This window comes from Trichechus manatus, unplaced genomic scaffold, assembly GCF_000243295.1.
Source record: "Trichechus manatus latirostris isolate Lorelei unplaced genomic scaffold, TriManLat1.0 scaffold00199, whole genome shotgun sequence".
Taxonomy (NCBI): domain Eukaryota; kingdom Metazoa; phylum Chordata; class Mammalia; order Sirenia; family Trichechidae; genus Trichechus; species Trichechus manatus.
Genome location: NW_004444135.1, coordinates 3,901,380 through 3,910,814, shown reverse-complemented (window position 1 = coordinate 3,910,814; position 9,435 = coordinate 3,901,380). Strand labels below are relative to the sequence as shown.

General features: G+C 40.8%; 1 non-coding gene across 1 annotated transcript; it reads left to right on the top strand.

Annotated features, from left to right (window-relative positions):
* The first annotated feature begins 2,531 nt into the window (after positions 1–2,531).
* LOC111822719 (U6 spliceosomal RNA) lies at positions 2,532–2,637 on the top strand. The gene has a single exon (XR_002825851.1). It is a non-coding gene; the product is annotated as a U6 spliceosomal RNA (small nuclear RNA).
* Positions 2,638–9,435: the final 6,798 nt, after the last annotated feature.

The window sequence follows — 9,435 nt, the reverse complement described above, 5'->3', positions numbered from 1 at the left end:
TTGTAGCACTTTCACCCTGGCCACATAACTTTAAAACAAACAGTACCAAGGAACTCTTCTATGACAGAAAAGGAAGGGACTTTACCAAGCCGGAGTCCCTCCTATTGCTTCACTGCGCCTTAACTGAACTGAAGTTCTCGGGCAAAGGCTGGGGTCTGGAGGGGCAGTGCGTGCAGTTGAAAAATCTCAGGTCACTCTCTGATCCCACCTGAGAACCACTGGCAAAACCATTCATGATCCCAGTCTTTAAGACCTGCATCTTACTAAGGAGACTAGCAATAGTGTCTAAAACCATTGTGTTGTCTGCTTCTCAGTCTGATAAGAAAGGGAGCTGGACAACTTCACAAAAGGATTTCTGTCCCACTCTAGACCCATTTATGAAAGGCATAAGTGGATAGAGGTCATGAAAATCTTACAGCCACAAGTGGTCCAAAATGAATAACAACAAAACCCAACCCGTTGCTGTCGAGTCAATTCTGACTCATAGCAACCCTATAGGACAGAGTAGAACTGCCCCATAGGTTTCCAGGGAGCGGCTGGTGGATTGAAAGTGCTGACCTTTTGGTTAGCAGCTGAGCTCTTAACCACTGCACCGCCAGGGCTCCCCCGTAAAGAGTATACCCTAGGAAATCCTGTGGGACAGTTCTGCTCTGTCCTGTAAGGTCACTACGAGTTGGAGTCGACTTGACGGCACACAATGACAGCATACAACAACAACCACATCTATTACGTGCAACAAGTTTTTCAAATTGTCAGAAAAACGACCAATCTCAATTTTAAATGAAATAAATAACCAGTTTATAGATGTGCAAATCCAGATGATCACTACACATAGGAAAAGATGTCCTAACCACTACTAGTTAGAGAAAAGGAAAGTAGAATAGCAATCCAGCATTACTTTAGAGCGGTCAGACTGGCAAAAGTTAAAGGGAAAAGGACACTTGTTAACACCTATTGCTGCTGGTGGAGATGTGGGAAAAGGGCGCGCTCCTAAATTGTTGGGGCAATGTGAAATTGCTAAAACTGTTTCAGAAACGGACATGGTGACATCTAGTGAAATGTAAAATAGAGATGCTTTTTGACCCAAAAGTCTTACCCCTAGTACTCTGTTCTGTAAAAATGAAAGCAAAAGTAGATACTTGTATATGTTTGTTTGTGCAAGGAGAAAAGTATGGAAAGGCACAGCCCAGGCTGTTACTGTTGGTATTGGAGGAGGTAGTAGATGACTCCTAGCTTGCCTTGTGTTCTGGGTATCATTCCACTTCGTATACAATAATGCATTATTGTGTCATTTGAAAACTAACCACATAATTTTTTTCCCCAAAATAGAACAGATTCAAAAATCAGAAAGAATAGTGGCTTCAAATGCCATGCTACATTTAATTATGTTACTCCCATTTGGTATATGCTTGAGAAGATTTTTTTTGTTGTGTTTGTTTTGGTTTTGATATAATTTGTGAGTGAAGAGATTTATCTTTTTTTCTGGAGTGACTATTAATAGAATGACGGAGAAATGTTTTGTCTCATCCGTAGGGAAAACGAAAGATAGCTGTTTGTTTAATATTTCACATGTAGATTATGATGACAATGTATATCGTTTTCTCTAGTAGATAGATTTGGTTTGGCAAATTATACTATAAACAGAGCCAGAAAACCATGATAGACTTGGAAGAAATTATCTGCAATGTAGGCAGTGAATAAAATATTTATAATATACAAAGAGCTCTCACAAATTGAGAAGAGAAAGATAATCCAGTGGGCAGATAGTATCACCCATGACTGAATGTTTTTATCCTAATATGTTTGGGCTTTATAAAAACAAGTCTTTAAAAGATTTTTTTTTTTTTAAACTGAGGTACAGGTAAGAAACTGAGCCTTCATTTCCAAGAGACTTGATTGTCACAGGCATTATATTTCTCAGTACAGATGTAGCTTCCAAAATAAGATGAATTATATACTAATTGGATGGCTGTGTAGCGTGACTTGGAGATGTGCCCCAGATTATACAGAGAGGCAGTAGCAAGAGCCTGCACTGTCGCCCTGGCGCCCATTCCATGGTCCTTTTGTAGCATATACCCATGAGGGGAGTAAGAGTTCATGCACAAGGCTCAGCAGAGCTCATGAGTGCCTCATGGACATTAAGCAGCAAACTTGACAAACATGAAACACCTGGCAGCTGTTTCCAGCTGAAGCTGAATTTTGCCTGCCTCTGTTTTATACCAAACAAAAACCTTTGGAGCCCTGGTGGCTCAGTGGTTAAGAGCTCGACTGTTAACCAACACGTCAGCAGTTCGAATCCACCAGCCCCTCCTTGGAAACTCTATGCGCCAGTTCTCCTCTCTTGTAGAGGGTCACTATGAGTTGGAGTCAACTCAGTGGCAACGGGTTTGGTTTTGTTTTTTAAGGAGTCCCTGGGTGGTGCAAACAGTTAATGCGCTCTGCCACTAACCAAAAGGTTGGAGTTTCGAGTCCAGAAAGAGGTGCCTCAGAAGAAAGGCCTGGTAATCTACTTACAAAAAATCAGCCATTGAGTGCTCGCTTCAGCACATGTATACGAAAATTGGAACAATACAGAAAAGATTAGCATGGCCCCTGCACAAGGATGACACGCAAATTCATGAAGCATTCCATATTTTTTACACACGAAAAGAAACAATCTTTTGTTGGTTACGAGGGATGGGAGGGGTGGGGGGGATCTAAATAGACAATAAACAATAAATAAGTGGTAACTTTGGTGAAGGGTAAGACAGTACACAGTACCTGGGGAAGCCAGCACAACTTGTACAAGGAAAGGTCATGGAAGCTCCATAGACAGATCTAAACTCCCTGAGGGACTGAATTGCTGGGCGGAGGGCTGTGGGGACCATGGTCTCAGGGAACATCTAGCTCAGTTGGCATAACACACTTTATAAAGACAACGTTCTATGTTCTACCTTGGCGAGTAGTGTCTGGGGTCTTAAAAGCCTGTGAGCAGCCATCTAAGATACTCCACTGGTCTCACCCCTTCAGGAGCAAGGGAAAATGAAGAAAACAAGATACAAACAAAAGATTAGTCCAAAGGACTAATGGACCACAGCTACCAAGGCCTTCACCAGGCTGAGTCCAGTACAGGTAGATGGTGCCCAGCTAACACCACTGAGTGCTCTGACCAGGATCACAACAGAGGGTTCTGGACAGAGCTGGAGAAGGATATAGAACAAAATTCTAACACACACAAAAAAAACCAGATTTACTGGGCTGACAGAGACTGGAGAAACCCTGTGAGTATGACCCCCAGACACCATTTTAGCTCAGTGGTGAAGTCACTCCCAAGGTTCGTCATTCAGCCCAGGATTGGACAGCCCATAAAACAAAACGGGACTAATGAGGCACAGCAGTCCAGGGACAAGGACTAGAAGGCAGGAGGGGACAGGAAAGCTGGTGATAGGAACCCAAAGTTGAGAAGGGACAGTGTTGACATGTTGTAGGGTTGTTAACCATTGTCATAGGGCAATATGTGTACTGTTTAATGAGAAGCTATTTGTTCTGTAAACCTTCATCTAAAGTACAAAAAAAAAAAGGAATTATCTATGTGAGATCAAATTGACAGTAGCAACTCAAAAGGTTTGATGGGAAGCCTAGGGGTTAGTGAGTTGAAGATAATGGTGATGGAATAATTTCGAAAAGGATAGTGAGAATAGCAGCACAACTGGAAGAATGTAATCGATGTCACTGAATTGGGCATGTTGAAATTTTTGAAATGGTGTATCTTTGGTTGTGTATATTTTCACCAAAAAAATAAAGGTCCTCCAAGGTCCAGAAGGAAGAGTGTTGACATGTCATAGAGTTGTTAACCAATGTCATAAAACAATACATATACTGACTGTTTAATGAGAAACTATTTCTTCTGTAAACCTTCATCTAAAGTACAATTAAAAAAAAAAAAAATGAGCCACTGAAAACCCTGTGGAGCAGAGTTCTACTCTGACACGCGTGGGGTCGCCGTGCACACGAATCAATTTGACAGCGTCTGGTTTGATTGTTTTATGATGTTTTTATACTTTTCTCCTAAAGGTCTCTGTGGGCAAATGGTGTTCTTTGTTTCACCTTTGTTTAATGGAGCAAAGGAAGGTAGTGGCGTGGTGTCCAGCAGGTGGGTTAAAGAGGATCCTGCAGTTCACGTGAATTTGTCAGGCTTTGTCAAGCTGAGCTCACAAATAGTCTCTGCATTTAAACATCTTTTAAAGATTTGGGAGAGAGTGAACTCCTGACCTTGCATAATTTTTTTTTCCCCAGAATGAGGGGCATTTGTTAGTCAGACTTGGTAAATTACTTTGGTTGGATTTGGAGTCTGTACTCCACCGTGTAGCATGGAAATGAGCCAAAACTGTTGAGATTCGTCATTTAAGCACCAGTGGTGTGTTGTGTAGATAGTCATAATGTCATCAGCATGAATGAAAATAGAACCAGGACATATCACTCTCAGTCCCTGGTACAGGGTGTTTTCTCTCTGTGTGAAGAAAAAAAGGAAGCATAGAATCCGGGATAATGACTCTCAGATAAACTCGAAGGGAAGAGAATAATTGATCTGTGCTTTCACCCTGAAAATTCTGATTGCTGCTCTCATCTGTTCTTATTTCTGCCTGGAGTAGCAATTCCTTCATCCAGTATCACGGGGTGGTTCTTTTTGTTTTCCTCCTGAGGGGAGTGAAATTTTTAAGTTTTTAAAATTTTAAAGAAACATTATCTTTTTCAATACCAATCGTTTTTTAAATATTGAATCTGCTACCTAATTTATTAAAAATTTTACTCTCGTCCCTGTGCTGCTTTAAGTAGCACTACAGAGATTTAGCTTTTTTTCCCCCTTTTATTATTATTATTATTAGTTTAGTGTGCATTAGGTGAAAGTTTACAGAGCAAATTAGTTTCCCATTCAATAGTTTGTACATAAAGTGTTCCGTAACCTTGGTTTCATTCCCCAAATGTGTCAGCACTCTCCCCATTCCTGCCCTGGGTTCCCCATTTCTTTTCATCCTGATTTTCTGTCCCTTCCTGCCTTCTCATCTTTGCTTTTGGGAAAATGTTGCCCTTTTGATCTCGTATAATTGATTGTTCTAAGAAGCACATTCCTCTCGGGTATTATTGTTTATTTTATGGGCGTGTCTATGGTTTGGCTGAAAGGTGGTTCCCCGGGAATGGCTTCAGTTTCAGTTCAGAAGGGTATCTTAGGGCCATAGTCTCGGGGGTTCCTCCAGTCTCTGTCAGACCAGTAAGTCTGGTCTTTTTTATAAATTTGATTTTTTTGTTCTACGGTTTTTGTCCCACTCTGTCCGGGACCCTCTGTTGTGATTCCAGTCAGAACAGTCGGTAGTGGTAGCTGGGCACCATCTCAGTCTTCTGGTCTCAGGGTCGTGTAGGCTGTGTGGTTCTTGTGGTCCATTAGTCCTTTGGACTAATTGCTCCCTTGAGTCTTTGGTTTTCTTCACCCCCTTTGCTCCAGACAGTAAGAAACCAATAGGTGTATTTTAGATGGCCGCTCGCCAGCTTTTAAGACCCCAAACGGTAAGCATCTTCTTGATGATTAGGCCTGTGGACTGGTTTGCTTCTCATTGGCTCTCTTGCTGTTGTGCGCCGTCAACTCATGTCTCCTGTGGAGTGGCTGGTGGGTTCAAATCACCTACCTATCAGTTTAGCAGCTGAGCATTTAACTATTGTGCCACCAGCATTCTCTCATTGGCTCTAGGCTCCTGTAATTTAACAGTGTTTTGCTCCTCCTCCAGAATCATAGAACAGTACTTTCAGAAGTAATCACAGAGATCGAGTATGTCTCATATGGTAGCCACTAGCCACATGGTGAGTTTTGAGCAGTTGAAATATGTCTATTGTGACTGAGAACCTGAATTTGTAATTTATTTCATTTCATTTTAATTTAAAAAATATTTTTCCATTAAATACATCTTTATTGTTTTGGTAAGACTAGATTTCACTTTAACTGTTCAAAATTTAGCAGCTGAATTGAGATGTGTTCTAAACGTAAAATATACACTAGATTTTGAAGACTTAATATGGAAAAAAATTCAAATATTTCATAATTTTTATATTAATTACTGTTGAAATGTAATGTCGAGTTTATTAAAATATATCATTAAAATTAATTTTATTTTCTCCTGTTTTGCTTTTTTAACATGGTACTACAAAATTTAGTATGTCCTATGAGGCTCACATTGAATTTCTGTGGCAGGGTTTCTCAGCCTCGGCACCATTGACTTTGGGAGCTGGATAATTCTTTGTTGTGGGGCTGTCCTGTGTCTTGTAGGATGTATAGTAGCAAAAACGTGGTCTAGCCAGTCTAGCCTGACTTCCCACCCCAGGTAGGAGCACCTTTCTGTGCTGTAAAGGACGGGCATGCTCCAGCCTCTGTATGAAAACTTCCCTTCATAAGAATCTCTTGTCCCCCTTTTTTGCATTTAATTGTAAGACAGTTCTGTATATTAGCTGCCCTGTAAATTTCACCACTGGAACTAGTTTTCACCTCTTGAATACCTCAGAATAAACCCAATTCTTTATGAAAGAGAACGTGTGCTACAAGGTCTTATAAATTCCAAAGTTCATTCAATAAATGCTGCTACTCTGTGAGGCATTGTCCCAGGCAGCAGCGATACAATGGTAGATAAAACCAGAGCGTTCCTGGAGCAGATGCACGAAGCAGATGTACTGTTAGAGCAACGTGTCAGGTAAAGGTGCATAGGGAATGTTGAAGGGGTGGGGGAATGGGTATCTTATTACTCCTGATGTTCCAGATCCCACCCCGGAACACTCCAAGACGTCTCTCATGCTCGCTGTTCTTCAGACCTCCAGTTTATTTATTTTCTTCTAGGCTTCAAATTTCCTTCAGCCATTGCTCATAAAAGATATTTTCCAGACATCTTTGCCTGGCCTCTTGAGTCAGCCTCCTGACGGGTTGCTAAGGTTCCTTTTAAGCGTGCCACCTGGATTGGAATTCCAGGTCTAGCTTGACCATTACGGAATTGCCCTTGAGGATGTTCCTCTGGCTATTGTCCTTCCTGCTGGCAGTCTGAGGTTGCACCTGTCCCTTTGGCAGCCGCTTATGCTATTGATTTAGATTGTGGTCAACCACCCTGGTCATTTACCAGACCATGACTTCTGCATCATGTACTTGTCCTTCCAGCCAGTGTTTTTCTCTTGCGGCTTCTGATTGGTTTTTGTACCCAAAGTGGTCTGCACGAGAGTTTGAGTTTGGCTGTGCATGTCCTACACAAGAAAATGGCATGATCTTTATGACAGCTGTTGACCTTCACAATCCTTTCCCCCTTCTCTGGTTATGTTCTAGAATAGATAATTAATTAATGTTGTGGATTAACCTGCCCTCCTGGTAGGTGGGGAACTACTACATTGTCATTAAACACCACAAAAAGTTATGTGCATACAAACGAGCTTAGGCTTTTTCCAGGTGGAATTATTGGCTGGCAATCTTGGGGCGATTTCTAAACTGAAAGTAATCACAAAGCTTGGGTGTCTCTCATCTTCTGCTGTCTTGACTCCAAAATAGTCCTTTAATCAGAATCATAACCCATTTAAAAAAAAAAAAACAACCTGTTATCATTGAGTAATTTGATGTGTTTGTTGATGGGAGTTACCGCCCCTCACTCAATCTTCACAAAGCTTATTTCAGATTCACAAATTCCTTGGCGTCTGTTACATTTCCGATTGACTTTTTCATAGACAAGAAATGTAAAATACAGTTTATGTTCATCTCTAAAACTGTATTATAATTGCAAATGGTAGAGTATGATGGGGATTTTTAGCCCTGGCATCCATGTTGATGTCACAGAAGATTGATAGTCTTGGGTAGTTGGGGAGTGTGATTTAAGAACCATCTGCGGTCATTTACTTAGCAGATTGGTTAGATGACAAATCTGCCAAATGAGCAGTGTATGTTCCTAGACAAAAGAGAAGGAAATCAAAGGAATTTTATCAGGATCGACTTTTTTAAAATTTTATTTTATTTTTCATGAAAATATACACAGTAAAACCTACTCCCATTCCACAGTTTCTAGACATAATGACCAGCGACATTGGTTACATTCTTCATATTGTGTCAACATTCTTGTTATTTCACTTCCATTTACTAAATCTCCCTGCCCCCCAACCTTCTCATCTATGCTTTAAAATAGCTGTTGACCCTGTGGGGTCGCTATGCGTCACAATCAACTCAGCGGCAGCAGGTTTGAATTTTTTTGGTTTCTGTTGGTCTTATATAGGTTTTTTTTTTTTTTTTTAAAGTAACGTTAATACTCAACGGTGACATACTCTTTGGATTAAACTGCTACTTGGTTTAAAAGTGACTTCAGGGGGTAGTTTCAATTCAGGGTTTGAAGAGTAACTCAGGACCATAGTCTCGTGGACTCCTCCGGAATAAATAGGTCCATTAAGTGTGGCTTCTTTAAGAATTTGAAGTTCTGTTCTACATTTTTCTACATTTTTATCAGGATTCGTCTGTTATGCTCCTGATCAGAACATTCAGTAGTGGTAGCCAGGCACCATCTAGTTCTTCTGGTCTGAAGGTGTAGGAGGCAGTGGTTCATGTAGACAATTAGTGCTGTAGTCCAGTTCCTTCTCTAATTCTTGGGTTCCCTTCTTTTTCATTGCAGATGAATAAAGACCAATAGTTGTATCTTAGATGGCTGTTTATAAGCTTTTAAGACCCCTGACACTACTCGCCATACTGGGAAGTAGAACATAAACTTTAAGAACTATACTGTATGAAATGACTGGATTGTCTCACTAGACCATGGCCCTGAGTCCCCAAACCAACAGAAAAAAATCCTATCATGGAGGACTTTTTAATCATATTCTTTAATTTAAAACTTGACAGATTTGTAGTACAAATGAGTTTAGTTTACAGAATTGAAGTTCTTTAGAGGTTAAATTTTCTTTTTTGCTTAATATTCCTTAATATTTTAATTACATAAATCTGTTTCAGAAGACAACTGGAAAACCAGCATCCCTTGCCATAAACTTAAGATAGCTGTAAAAAGAATGCATTATGATAAGAATGTTTTAGAAAGTTCATCTGGGCACCACTAAACCCCTTGCCCATGGGGGTTGGGGTGGGAGGTAGGATCTGTGGAAGTGGGTCAGCTTCCTGCCATCCAGGCTGACATGCTGTTTCTCCAAGCCACAGACCCCCCTACCACCAATGCCTCCAGCCTTCTGGCTACGGCCAAACCCCCATAGGGGCTTTTTTTTTTTTTTTTAATTTTTTTCCCATATGAAAATGTGTACGTACATTGTTATGTGACTCTGATTGCTCTCCCCATACTGTGACAGCACACTCGTTCTTTCCACCCCTGATTCCCCATGTCCATTCAACCAGCTCGTAACCCTCTCGTCTGCCTTCCCATCTCACCTCCGGACAGAAGCTGACCGTTTAGT